At 41.1% G+C, this 14797-nt stretch overlaps 1 protein-coding gene across 5 annotated transcripts in view; it reads left to right on the top strand.

Annotated features, from left to right (window-relative positions):
- Window positions 1–14797, top strand: part of MAPRE2 (microtubule associated protein RP/EB family member 2) — a 158830-nt gene that overhangs the window by 72126 nt on the left and 71907 nt on the right. The gene's annotated exons all lie outside the window — the stretch shown is intronic.

The following is a 14797-nucleotide window of genomic DNA, read 5'->3' as shown; positions in this document are numbered from 1 at the left end:
TATCACTTGAGAATTGAGTGTGTTCTTTTTGCTTTAATTGAGCTTGTTCCGTGAAAGGAAGCCAAATACCATTAGACAGGACGTCCTGTGATTCCCTTAGTTTATGATGGCCAAGGACGTGACTTTTTTTTTTTTTATAAGATGATTGCTTGTTTCCTTTCCTGTTAACACGGGAGCCCAGAACTAGTAATGTCCATTTGGCTTAAAGGACTCTAACTAGCAGACAGCTGAACCTCTGCCAAAAATCACCTGAAGAATTCTGGAACATGAAAAAACGTCCTTGTCTTTTTATGTGAGCCAACAATGATTTGGTCATTATTAGCATTGAAGTGACCACCAGTTCTGATGTCTTGAAATAATAAACTGCCAAAAGAGGAAATGACCAAACTACAAGTTCTTGGAATTAAACAGGCTACCATAAAAATTCTGGAAGCCAGTACATTGTGGTACACCTATACAATGAAATGTAGCACACATATTACACATGAAGATACAACAGCTTTCACAATACGTTAAGAGGAGCAAGTTGATCAGTACAAAAGTGTGTGTGGACTGTATTGATTCCCAGGGCTGCTGTAACCAATTACCACAAACTGGGCGGGTTGAAATTTATTCCCTCAAAGTTGTGAAGACTAGAATCCTGAAATGAAGGTGTTGGAAGGGTTGTGCTCCCTCCGAAGCTTGTAGCTACCTCACTCCAGTCTCTGCCTCTGTTATTCCATGACCTCCTTCCCTGTGTGTCTGTGTCTTTGTTTCCACATGGCCTTCTTAGTATAACTTCCAACTAATTACATATGCCATGACTGTTTCCTAATAAGATCATATAGTAAAGTTTCAAGTGGATGTGAATTCTGGAGGGTCACTCTTCAACCGTGTGTGTGTGTGTGTGTGTGTGTGTGTGTGTGTGTGTGTGTATACATACCCATTTTAATAAGTGCATATAAAATTCATACACATACCCCACACACTCCTATAAAAGGTAAAAGTCATCTTTAATTTTATTTCTACTTTTTCTATAGTGAAAAAATACTGACTTAATATAAAAAACATTTTTTAAAGTAACACTTTTGACATCTACCTTTAAAAAAATGACTTTTTTGGGGGTACCTAGGTGGCTCAGTTAAGCATCTGACTCTTGATCTCATGGTTCATGAGATTGAGGTTTATGTCAGGCTCTGTGCTGACAGCTCAAAGCCTGCTTGGTATTCTCTGTCTCCCTCTCTCTCTCTGCCCCTCTCCTGCTTGTGCTGCCCCTCTTTCTCTCAAATTTGAAAAAAAAAATGTTTTTGTTTTTTACTAACGTCCCATTTTGAGTTTTACTTTGTCTAATCAAACAAAAACACTTAAACTTAAGACTCTTTCATAGCATATATACACACACAAATACGTATATGAGTCAATATTTTATGGTATTAGGTTTATTATGTTTAGTATACTATCAATAGCCAAAACTGAAATAATGTAAACTATGTCTTGAAGACATTGGGTCAGCCAGCGTAATATCAGGTGTTTAAGTCTGGAGAGGCAAAAAAAAAAAAAAAAAAAAAAAAAAAAAAAAGTATGCTCAATTGTTGAATTCAAATTTAATTTCTTAAATGTTTTAACGTCTCTAAGTCAAATTAATTCTAGAAACTAAACCCAGAAACTAGGCATGGGGACAGGATGGGGATGCACTTGACCAAATTTCATTCGTTACATTGGCTCAAATACTGGGTAACTCCTAACATACAACATCTATTCTAGAACTAACTTTATCCGCCAACTCTTCTTATTCTTCAGACTTTGTCTACAGTAATAGCTCTAGTTATTTAGTCAAAATAGCTCTAGTTACTTAGTTATAGCTGTGAGATCATGACCTGAACTCAAGTTGGACGCTCAACTGACTGAGCCAACTAGGTGCCCTAGTAATAGCTCTAGTTATTTAGTCAAAACGTTCATATGGGCTTCTTTTAAGTAATTTGCTTTCCCTTAATTATGCTGAATGCTCATGAATTACTTGGGTTTTTTTCTTTCTTTAGTTTTCTCAAGTTTAACAAAACATTCTAAACTCTATAGAGACCATGATCCCCCGCATTTGTTAAATGACAACAGTATATTAAATTTTGTCATTTGCTCCTGTAAATCCTCAGACTGAAAAAGTGCGAATAAGAAAAAGGAGGCTTCAGGCTTCAGAGGCACCTGGGTGGCTCAGTCGTTTGAGCATCCGACTTCAGCTGAGGTCGTAATGTCTCGGTTTGTGAGCTTGAGCCCACATCAGGCTCCTGCTGCCAGCGTGGAGCCCACTTCAGATCCTCTGTCCCCCTCTCTGTGCCTCCCCTGCTTGTGCTCTCTAAAAAATAAACATTAAAAAAAAAAAAAGGAAAGGAGACTTCAATTCAAGAAACTTCTGTGCTTCCACTCTTTACCAAACCCGAGGGTTTCACCATGAATCTGCTCCTGTTGTTGCTGTACCTTTTTCAGCTTGGACATGGCACAAGTTTTATCCACTCTTGACTCAAATGCTCAGTATCTGCACTGCTCTTGGGGAATTATAGTATTAACACACTGATGCATGAAGTGTGTTAACTTTTGATCTGTAAGAAAGCAATAGAGTGAAGAGGTATTGCAAGGTGTGTGTGTAAACTGATTTTTGTTGGGTACGTCTGATACAAAAGTCTGTTAGCCTCTTCATTATAGTGAGTAAATGGCAAATGAGTTCATTGATTTAAAAGCAAAACAAGGGGCGCCTAGTTGGCTCAGTCAGTTGAGCGTCCAACTTGAGCTCAGGTCATGATCTCACAGTTGGTGAGTTCGAGCCCCACATCGGGGTCAGTGCTGACAGCTTGGAGCCTGCTTTGGATATTCTCTCTCTCTCTCTCTCTCTCTCTCTCTCTCTCTCTCTCTCTCTCTGCCCCTCCCCTGCTTGTTCATTCTCTCTCTCTCACTCTATCAAAAATAAATGCAAAACAAATAACAAACACCTCTTCTACTCCAGTATCATGGAAGATAGGATTGGTATCTGGTTGCCCAAACGAGTAATTAGGGACAGGAGAGTAATTGTGTTCTTCAATAGGGAGTAATTAGGGACAGGGTAGAATTCGGGGAGATGGGAAGAAATCCATTCTCTGAACAAACTGTGAATCCTTTTACCTGGGAAAGGAAGTTTTGGGAACGATGGCCTGGTGAACTGGTGACAAAAGTGTGTGCCTGGTTTTGATAGCATTTCCCTATTGAAACACCCATTTGGCTGAGCGTTACTAATCTTAGCTTAAATAACTGAAATTTACATTTCCTGTTTTCCTAATGTGCAGCCATCTTGTATGTAATTCACAGGATGTTCTCTGGGGCGGGGCATGGGTTTGATGGAGAAGTTCATCAGTACCTTGTCACATTTATGTAATATTTATGAAGTTTAATGTTATACTGTTTTGCCAATTGGCCATTTTGGTTCTGTGTCAGAGTCTACTATGAGAAGAATTAAGACTAAACCGCATGAACAGGGCTGGAGGGAGATGGAGGTACATTAGCCACTTTGAAGTCAGATTTACCAGAATATATTTTAACACTGGCGTGCACATCCCTCATCCTTTTAGTCTTAATTTTATTGGTATTTCACTTTCCATTTCCATTTCAAAATGTTCTCATGAGTTTAAAAATGAATTTTACCATAATAAAGAGCTTTGGATAGGCACCAGCCTCTAAGAGTGAAATACCAAGAGATGTACTTTTTCAAATAGATTTCTCTAAACATGTAGTCGAGACACTGATGTCTTTTATTAGGGTTGGAAAAAAATTGTAAGTGGTAATGTACGTGCTCTCTATCCATTTTGACTAATACAAAAGCATATTGAGATAGTTGAGTCTGAGATAAGTAGTAACCAGAAATGCAAAATATGGTGATTCCTAAAATATTAGCATAGCATATTTATATGTTACAGCTGGCAGGTTTTTGAGCCAAAAATCGTTCCTGGTAATAAACTAAGTAGTCACCCAAATCTCTACATTTTGGGCTCTTCTTCAGGAAAACTCATTTGGTTAAAGTGAAAATGTACAAGGAGGCCTTGGTAGAGCTATAAAAAGGAAAAATGGTTTTATTGAAGAACACAATTGTATGCCGTTTGAGGTTCTTTTTATGTCCCACTTACTCTAATGACAGAGTAGAAAGGGGCTTTGTTGAGAGAATCAAGAATCCTAGAATCTGCCCTGGCTCCAAATCCCTGTCCTTCCACTCAGCGGTGAGTGGACAGGTCACTAGACCAGAGTCTGTGTGTCTTTTCCTACCTCATGGCATGAGAGCAGTAGCTATCCCGTAGCACTGCTGTGCAGACGAAAGGAGAAAATGTGTGTTACACACGCCGGTGAAGAAAAAGACATCTGAAGAGATGAGGCACATGTGTCCCAAGTTTACGAACCCGGCTCCTGGAAGCCAATGCCCCTGCTTCCTAGATCAGTGCGCTCAGTGAAGCTGCAGTACAGCTACTGAGCTTTTCATTAAGCTGAAAGATGGCACATTTCTCTGCATGATTCTTTCTTTTTTAGACCTAGAACACTGAGGCCTTGAATCCGCTCAACCCTAATGCATTCCCTCCTAATTATCTCACATACTCTGCCTTATGAGGTATGATTTTAGGTACCCTGTGAGTTTCCCCTCCCCACGAAACTCTCCCACACATACATTCATTGGGCATTTACTTTTTGTTGTGCCCCCACTATGTGCCTACTTTAGACAAAGGAGATATAGTAGTAAACAAAATACATTCTATAAAGGATCTGCCTTCGCAGAGCTTACATTGTGGGGGCAGGAGGTAGTGGACAGACAACAAACAGATGAGATCATGACAGACTGAGTTAGTAGCACAAAGACAAGAACAGTGTGATGTGGGAATACTTGGAGGAAGCCCCTTCAGAGAGAGGGTGGTCAGGGAGGGCTTGCTTAGAAGTTAGATTTGAGCTGAACCTGAAGCACGAGATGCAGATACTAAGTGCTGGGAGAGACCTCTTCCTTTGCCTAAAGTCTTGAAGGTTTGTCCTTGAAGCTATCATCCCTCATTTGCTTTTTTCTTAGCAGAAGGTTTAGAGAAGGCAGACAGCTGAAAGTGCTAAGTACCTGAGGAGGGGTCAGCACTACCAAGAGCACACAGTAGCTCGGAATCGGGAAGAGGGGAGATGGACAATACCAAAGAAAACACTTTACCTAACACACAGCTTTGCCTAGTGTTGGCATACCCATCACATACTCTTTGGTATACCTTATGCACCTAATTGTATGCATGATGGATTAATGACTGAGCATGATCGTCCTCCATGGTGGGTGCATCACCCATGCCCTAAAGGGTTGGCCTGGGGTTATGCTGGGGGGAGTGGTAGGGGCACTTGGGACCTGACTGGCAATGACTTGGATCATGGGAGAGAGCTAAGGTCAGGGTGAGAGGGAACAGGGCCAAGTAGGGCTGGGAAAATAAACAGAAGGCATATGGTCAAGAACGGGTGGATGGACTGGGAGCCAAGTTGGGGGCGGGGTAGGGGGAGCACTGAGCAAAAGTTGGTGCCCTGAGGAAACCAGCCAAGCGCTGTGGCATGGGAATGAGCTCTGGGTCATTGAAATTATTTTCAGAGCATGGACCAAGCCACCCACTGTTTGAAACAGATGGACATTTAGGCAAATAGAATCAGCTATAATCAGCTGCACTTCTGACCATAAGAAGAAATGTATGCCTGGTGTGTGTGTGTGTGTGTGTGTGTGTGTGTGTGTGTGTGTAAGACCGTGGCCTTTTACTCTTTTGTTATATGCAGCTGAGTTTCATATCGGTGAACATCACACATGCCACCAAGAACTGTTTTAGAATTCAAAAATTTCTTCGTTCTTGGGATAAAAGCCAAGTTTCCAAGTCATTTCAGGGCTATAACTATTGACTCATTAATTCCAAGTTTAAAAACATCAAAACATATATATGCTGTTTTGAAAGTCGTATTTATTTGTTTTGTCTACTTAGAATATTGTGGGCACTCAGTCTAAGTCAGGCACCTACTGAATAGTGTCTAATGGGGTTCAGGCAGGTAATGACATGGCTGTTAAAATGGAGGTGGATTTTCAAGGCTAGTTATAGAAACTCCTTTCACAGGTGGTTGGAGAAATCTTTTAATCTTTCTATTTTTAAATTTTTTTAATGTTTATTTTCGACAGAGAGAGTGTGAGCGAGGGAGAGGGGCAGAGAGAGAAGGAGACACAGAATCCAAAGCAGGCTCCAGGCTCCAAGCTGTCAACACAGAGCCCGACACAGGGCTCAAACTCATAAACCCATGAGATCATGACCTATGCCGAAGTCAGACCCTTAACCAACTGAGCCACCCAAGTGCCCCTTAATCATTCTATTTTTTAAAAAAGGTACTTGGGGGACACCTGGGTGGCTAAGTCAGTTAAGTATCTGACTGCTGATTTTGGCTCAGGTCATGATCCCAGGGTCGTAGGATTGAGCCCTGTATCAGCCTTTGCGCTGGGTGTGGAGCCTGCTTAAGATATTCATTCTCTCTTGGGGCACCTGGGTGGCTCTGTGGTTAAGCGTAGACTTCGGCTCAGGTCATGATCTTGTGGTCCGTGAGTTCAAGCGCCACATCAGGCTCTGTGCTGACAGCTCAGAGCCTGGAGCCTGCTTCAGATTCTGTGTCTCCCTCTCTCTGCCCTTCCCTGTTCACACTCTGTCTCTACCTCTCTCAAAAATAAATAAATGTTAAAAAAATATATATTCATTCCCTCTCCCTCTCCCTCTCCCTCTCCCTCTCCACTCATACACATGCCCTGGAGCATTCTCTCTCTCAGAAAAAAATTGTACTTGGGATACATGGTGGTGATATGGCAAGAGCAAATTGAATCTGTTTTTAAAAGTAACAGTTAATTGTAAAAGATAGGAGCATCATGAAAGAAAAGAGTATTTTCTGTTCATTTCTACTGAGAGGTGGCAGTTATTAGCTAGAGTTAAGACTTCAGAGTGTCATACTAAGTGAAACTTTGTGCACACATTAAAAGCACTATCATTGAGTGATGACTGATCCCGAAGAGCACATTAATAATTGCGGGGGGCTGCCTAGAAAAGCCTGGAATAACAAGCAGGCAACTCCGGCCTCTGATAAAACTCATGTTTGCTCCAGCGTTTCTCCAAGCAGCTTAATAGTAAAGTTTTCCTTTTGTTGGTTTTCTTCACCGGCTCTATGTGGTGAATAGCCTAATCTTGAGAAAATACATCGCAGTATCCGTTTTAACGGAATATGTGTGTTTTATCATTGTGGCCATGTCCTGGTGTTTCTGTTGTCCTTGTCTGGGGTCAGTACTGCGCTCAGCTCTGCTCCCCAGGCTGGTGGAGCTCTCCAGGGAGGGTCCGTGCCTGGAGGAGTTAGTCTTGTGTTGTGTGTCTAATCCCATAACAGTCACAGAGCCCCGTAAAAATAAAACAGATGCACATCTGCCCACAGCGGCTTAAGTGTGTTATTATTACCTGAAGACAATAAATGACCTCTTAAATTCTCATCCCAGCCCTACAATTCATGCATCCGTCAGTTACTCCACAAGTTAAATGGAAGCTCTAATACCCAATTTTAAATGAAACTCAATATGGTTTCTCTGATGTCTCTCCAGGGAGATTTCATCTTGTCAAGGTTTGTCTTTCAGAGATACCCTCTTTGACTCCAGCTTCACTAGGTCCTGATCTCCCTCCTCATACAAATAGTGTGTCCCTGCCCCCACATTTCAGGTCACAAGTAAAGAGAAAGTGATGAATTGAGAATTATCTGGAGGTAGTCTTTCCTTGGTGGAATGTTTAAATCCTACTCCTCATGGTATTGAATCTAGAGAATGAATTATGCACAGCTGAAAAGCAGGGAAGTTTCTGGTTCAGGGGACACATTTACACGTCACTCCCTGCTGATGCCCAGTTCATTATGAGGGACAGCCACAGGAGATTTCACATCCGCCTTTTGTTAGAGAGGGAGCCAGGAAGGAGGCACTCAGGCAGAATCGTGTCGTGTTGATACAAGGCTTTTCAAACGAAAACTCCCTGATTTAAGTGTCTGCTGTGGAACTGAATCCCTTTTTCCCCTCAGATTCAGTTGATAACATAGACTCTAATGCAGAAGTGGTCTTGGAGGAAAACTTGGGGTTTCTTCCTTGGGCTTCATGTTTTCAAAATATTTATAGGTTATTTTAGAATGATGCCACTTGTAAGAGAAGGAAATAGTGAGAGCCAACGATTGGCTAAATCTCTTTGTAAACGTTTATGGTATTTGTGAATCCTTTGAGGTATTTGCAAAATGGCCATTTCTGTTAAAAGGACACAAAATTACTTCTGAATCAAAAGCTATGTTTGCAAGTGTGTTTGAAGTTACATACCCCCACCCCCACCCTTTCTTTACCTGGTAGTAGGAACAGGCCAACCTTGACAAACCTTAAAAACTGAAGGCAGAGTAGACCCACCCATCATGTGAGACAAGAACTAAAAGTGAGGCCTTGACCTGGACCACGTGTAAGTCCAATGGTTGGTAAACAAAAGGTGTTCTTATGGCTCCCTGGTGCTTCTTCCACCTTGGCACGTATGGAGACATGGTACAAACGACTTCTGAGACACTTTGAAATGAACATTAATACCTGGTCAGCGGGACATGGCTTCCTGTGAAGCAGTGAAATCTTTAAATGTCATTGAGGAAACCACTTGGGTTATGGATTATTATAAGGGCTTCAGGAATCCTTATGTGCTCAAACTAAAGTAAGTTTCTCAGGTGAAAGAAAACCCCCCATTATTCTTTGTACCTCTTTCCCAGGCTGCTCTTTGTTTTCATTTATGTGAAACCGGGTGAAGGGTACATTGCATGTGTTTAGCCTAGACTGGTAGAGGTATATTCTCCCAGTGATGGGGGAGCGTGTTGCAAATAGAGATTGTTATGAGAGAGAAGACAGACGGTCACAAATATGGGTATAGCTGTCAGATGTCAGTATAAAATGTGTGAATGGAATGTATTGGCATAGAGTGGGTTGAATTTTCAGAACCTTTTATATTGCATGTGAAGTTTCCAGTTGCATTCAGACTCCTGTAGGCAGTGGCATGAAGAAGGTAACTTATGTCAGGAAGGTGTTTTAATGGTTCCGCTTCAGAGTGGGTTTGGGTTCAATCTAAGCCAAACAGAACCTCCTTACCAGAGCAGCAGACTACAGTAGTCAACCACTTAGAGAGGGCTGTTCTTCTGCAGATGGTCGTGTCTAAACTTGGGAAGCCTGGCAGACTCAGACGTTAGTTGTAGGGGGAAGAAATCAAAATCAAAATAAGTTCCACATGCTTCCTTTCCAAAATTAATTTCTCAGACTCCTCTCCTTATAGCCGCACACCCAAAACAGGACCAGAGCCAGGATCCTGGGACACCTGGCTTATCCTGAGCCTTGCCCAAAGAAACACTATTTCCTTCAAAAGGGAGTGATCGGTCCATGTGTGAAGGGAGGAAATGAGGAAAACTCGCTGCCTCCCACCCCCACCCCCCACGTATGGCTGTGATTTATTTGTAAGGGTTAGGTTGGGGCCCAGAGAGAAAATGAATTATGGAAGAAATAATTTCACTTAAGGGCCACACATGATGCTAGAGGACATCTTCTGTATTTGTCAAAATTTAGAGAGACGCTCCTCTGAAATAATTCACAAACCCTGCCAAATTTATTCTTGGACAACAAAATTGTAGGATATTTTGTAATGGGTTTAAGGGCCCATAACTGGTAAGGTGATAGAATTCATGCTTTGATTTCCATGGTGTGGGGCTTGCCAAGTCTTTATCCAGGCTTTGCTCAGTAGGCGAACTCAAGTCTGTCCCATAAAATTCCTTTTGTTTCAGTAAGCAGAAATGCACTTTCTAATTTATATGGCTGAATAACCGCTGCAAAGCATAGACTGGCTGTACTTCTTTGTGCCCTGCCCACCACCACGTGTTGAATACAGAGACAAAATCAACACATTGGCCCCGGCCTGAGGCTGTCCTTTTTCTGAAGGCACTCTCCATGGGCAAGTCAGAACTGTGACTTTGCGTGCTGGAGGTACACAGGGATTTCTGTTTTTCTGTGTTTTTCTTTCTCCTGACTGCAAAATAGATTTATAGCCAGCTTTGCAGAAAGACCCTCCAAATATCATGAAAACCGTGTATTAATATATTGTGGTTATTGGTTTATTTTTCAGTAGGAACAGTGAATGCGAGTTCATTTTAAAATTTAAATGCCAGTCAAAATATGGTGTCCCAAAGACCATCGTGCTTCAGAATTGTCTTCTGTCTACTTTCAGTGGTGCTGTACTTACTAGGTTTTAAACACACAGTGATCTGGTTAAAAATCTGACTGAAAGCCACAAAGTAGAGGGCTTCCTTTTCTGCATGGATGGCACAAAGAGAAGTGTTTCTGGCCCGGAGACCAGATTGCAGGTTATGGAAGAATAAACTGTTGTTTCTGTGTAAAAGACATGCTGAGGATCCAAACAGAATAAACCTTGCACGGTGTACTGTCTTTATTTTGTAGAATTTGGTATTACTTACCTTTCTTAGCCATTTATATTTCTTGACTGAGTCTTTGGAAATTAGTAAACTTTAAAATTAGTATTTTGAGGGGTGCCTGGCTGGGTCAGTTGGAAGTCTAGGTACTATCTGTCACTGTGCAGAATTAGTACAATATTATTAACTGTATTCCCCATGCCATATATCACATCCCCAGGACTTATAACTCGAAATTTGTACCTCCTGACCCCCTTGACCCATTTCACAGGCACCCCCTCTTTCCCATGTAGCAATTATCACTGTGTTCACTCTATGAGTCTGGGTTTTGTTTTCTTAGAAGTGAAATCATTTGTCAATCATTCTTATAAGTGAAATTATTTGTCTTTTCTGTCTGACTTAGTGTGAAACTCTCATAGTCAATCCATGTTGTCACAAACGACAAGATTTCCTTTTTTGTGGCTGAGTAGCTCTGGTGTGTGCGTGTATGTGTGTATCATCACATCGTTAAGATTCATGGACACTTAGATTGTTCCATGTCTGGGCTATTATAAGTAATGTTGCAGTGAACATAGGGGTGCATGTGTCTTTTCAAATTAGTGTTTTTGTATTCTTTGGCTAACCACCCAGAAGTGGAATTGCTGGATCATATGATAGTTCTATTTTTAATTTTTTTAGGAACTCCATACTATTTTCCATGGTGGCTGCGCCAGTTGATGCCCACCAACACTGTGTGTGGATCCCTTTTCTCCACGTCTTCATCAACACTTGTTATTTCTTGTCTTTATGACGCTGGCCATTCTAACAGGTGTGCAGTGATACCTTTTTAAAAAATGTTTTTAATGTTTTTGTTTATTTTTGAGAGAGGGAGAGAGACAGAGCACGAATGGGGGAGGGCAGAGAGAGGGAGACATAGAATCCAAAGCAGGCTCCAGGCTCTGAGCTGTTGGCACAGAGCCCGACATGGGGCCGAAACTCACAAATTGCGAGATCATGACCTGAGCTGAAGTCCGACGCTTAACCGACTGAGCCACCCAGGTGCCCCGGCGTGTGGTGATATCTTATTGTGGTTTTGATTTTCATTTCCCTGATGATTTATGGTGGGCATCATCAAAAAGGTGGAGTACCTTTTCGTGTGCCTGTTGGTCATCTGTATGTCTTGGAGAAGGAATGTCTATTCAGTTCCTCTGTCCATTTTTTAATTGGATTAGTTTGTTGTTACTTAGTTGTAGCAGTTCTTGATATATTTTGGATATTAACCCCTTATTGGTTAATTCATTTACAAATGTCTTCTCCCATTCAGTAGATTGCCTTCTCATTTTGTTGATGGTTTGCTTTGTTGTGCAGAAGCTTTTTAGTTTTATGTAGTTACACTCAGCTATCATTGCTTTTGTGGCCCTTGTCTTTGGAGTCAGATCTGAAAAAAAACATTAAGACCAACAAGCTTACCACCTGTTTTCTTCTAGGAGCTTTATGGTTTCACATCCCATATTCAACTCTGTAATCCATTGTAAGTTAATTTTTGTATATGGGTAAGGTAGTGGTCCAGTTTCATTTGCAAGTAGCTGTCCAGTTTTCCCATCACCATTCAGAGAAGAGATGGTCTTTCCCTGTTGTATAGTCTTACCTCTTTTGTCTTAAATTAATTGATCATACATATATGTGTAGGTTTATTTCTGGGCTCCCTATTCTGTTCCATTGCTTTATGTGTGTTTTTAAAAAAAATTAAAAAAAAAATTTTTTTTACACTTTGTTTATTTTTGATAGAGACACAGCACAAGTGGGGGAGGGGCAGAGAGTTGGAGACACAGAATCTGAAGCAGGCTCCAGGCTCTGAGCTGTCAGCATGGAGCCTGAGGTGGGGCTCAAACTCACAAACCATGAGATCATGACCTGGGCCGAAGTCGGACGCTTAACCAACTGAATGACCCAGACCCCTAAAAAATTTTGTTTAATGTTTTATTTTTGAGAGAGCATGAGCAGAGGATCGATCCTAAGTGGGCTCTGTGCTGATAGCAGCGAGAGCCCACTGTGGGGCTCAAACTCACAACCTGTGAGATCAGGACCTGAGCCAAAGTCAAACGCCCAACCAACTGAGCCACCCAGGTGCCCGTATGTGTCTGTTTTTATACCACTACTATTCTGTTTGGATTAATATAGCTTTGTGATATAGTTTGAAACCAGGGGGCATGAGACCTCGGGCTTTATTCCTCTTTCTCAAGATTGCTTTGGCTATTTGGGGTCTTGTGTGGATCCATACAATTTTTTATGTTCTAGTTCTGTAAAAAATGCCATTGGAATTGCATTGAACCTGTAGATTGCTTTGGGTAGTATGGGCATCTTAACAATATTCTTCCAGTCCAAGAATATCTCTCCATTTATCGGGATCTTTTTCAATTTCATTCATCAGTGTCTTGTATGAATTATTTTAACTCCTACCTTCAGAAAGACTGGGTATCCACATTTGTCAGGGAAGACTATAATTCCTGCCCTGCTTTCCTCATAGGATTCTTTCAAGGATCAAAATGGGAGCATGAAATCATTTAAAAATAATAGAAAAATTCCTTGTGTTATCCAAACATTTCTGAATAATCAGGAGCTGGTACTTGTGTACTGTAATCTAGATTGACAGTGAAAAAATTATAATGAAATCTTGGGATTTTAGAATGTGTCCACAGAAAAGCTAAGACCAGTAAATACACTCTCACCAGCCCTGAGTTTAACACTTGGAAGAAGATCAATTTCCTTCCGTGAACTGTGTGGTCACCTGAATAAATTAGGCTTGAATATGTTGAAGTTGCGCCTGTAGGAAAAATGGGAGCTGAAGGAATTGGGAAGAGCAAAGCATGGATGGCAAAGCAGGAATGGAATTCTTTTTGCATTTTGGAGCCACCTCACTTCCTAGGGGTTAGGAAGAGCACCAGCCCTTCTGCGGAGAGGGGGTCTAGACCCAGCACTCTGCCTCAAAAATCAGAAGGCTTTGCACCTTGAGATGAGAACTAATAAAGGGAGCAAAAGACAACCACAAAGTGAAATGAATTGTGAGTATCTTGGTGACATTTGAAGGAAGGTAGATAAAAATATTCTACTCAGCATGGATTGTAAATAGAAATTATCTGTATGGTTCCATGGCTATTAGTTTGAAGTAGGTATGGAAATCTATTTATTTGATGCATTGTCGTTGTTTTATTTTAGAAAACCTAATAGAAGCGTCTGGCTTTCTGAGTCGGCAGAGCATGTGACACTTGATCTTGGGATCATGAGTTCAAGCCCCACACTGGGTGTAGAGCTTACTTAAAAAAAAAAAAAAAAAAAAAAAGGAAGGAAGGAAAGAAGGAAAACTTAACCTTCCTTCCTTCACCCTCACTCTTGGTCTGCCCTCCATTCTGCTTTTCCCACAGGTCCCCTAGTGCCGGTTGGTCTTACTGTCACTGTTGGGGGTGGGGTGAGTTGATTCTGGGGACTGCAGCTGTGTTAGTTAGAGAGGGGATGTGGCAGAGGCTAGAGTGGTGAGTCTAGTAACTGATTAACAGTTTTTCTAAAGCAAAAATCAGGTGCTATTTCATTGTTTGTCTGGTCTTCCCAATTTTACTTGGTTTTGTAGATATGAAAGATTGTTTATTTAGATATGGAAGATTGTTCCCCTTAGGTGAATGTTATCAAGAAACACCCAGAGGAGATGTGATTCATTGACAGAACTTCTAGCAAATGAATGACCTGCTTCCCTCTTCTCATGGCTACCTGTTCCTTTGTTGCACATTTCTGTTAGGAAACCACCAAACATCTCTACTCACTTGTATATAGATTATCTGTCTAAAACACAGACCTGACAGTATTGCTCCTGCTTTGTGGTTGGTTGTTTTTAAATCATCTGGACCAAAAATATTGTCCCAATTTGGCTAGATGTCACCTAGCACAATTCTGGACCCCGATGCCTCATCCTGCAACAATACATTGCATGGTAAAGCAAAAGCTTTTCAGTACTGCCTAAAGAAGAAGCCATCAGAAACATACATGAACTGCCAAAAGTTATACCTGTAAAAGAAAATTAAGCAGTTCAAAATGTTCTAAATTTTGAATTATCTCTGCTGAGATTGTACATAATTTACATAGTCATACAAAGTTGACTAGGTATTAAAAGCAAATGGTTTTGTTTAATAGATGATAGACTAAAACAACACACGTTACTAACCAGAAACTCAAAAACCTTCCATGTGTTGTATAAAAGTAGTAACAATGGTCACATTATCTGAAATGCCAGTATCGTGAGGTTTTGTTTTTTGTTTTAGGTCTTCAGGGGAAGAGAATTTTA

Source organism: Lynx rufus, unplaced genomic scaffold (assembly GCF_022079265.1).
Source record: "Lynx rufus isolate CCGP_SWC_20201006 ecotype Redwood Valley unplaced genomic scaffold, mLynRuf1.p SCAF_22, whole genome shotgun sequence".
Classification (NCBI taxonomy): Eukaryota; Metazoa; Chordata; class Mammalia; order Carnivora; family Felidae; genus Lynx; species Lynx rufus.
Note: the sequence above shows the minus strand (reverse complement) of the source record. Positions and strands in the feature narration are given on the sequence as shown.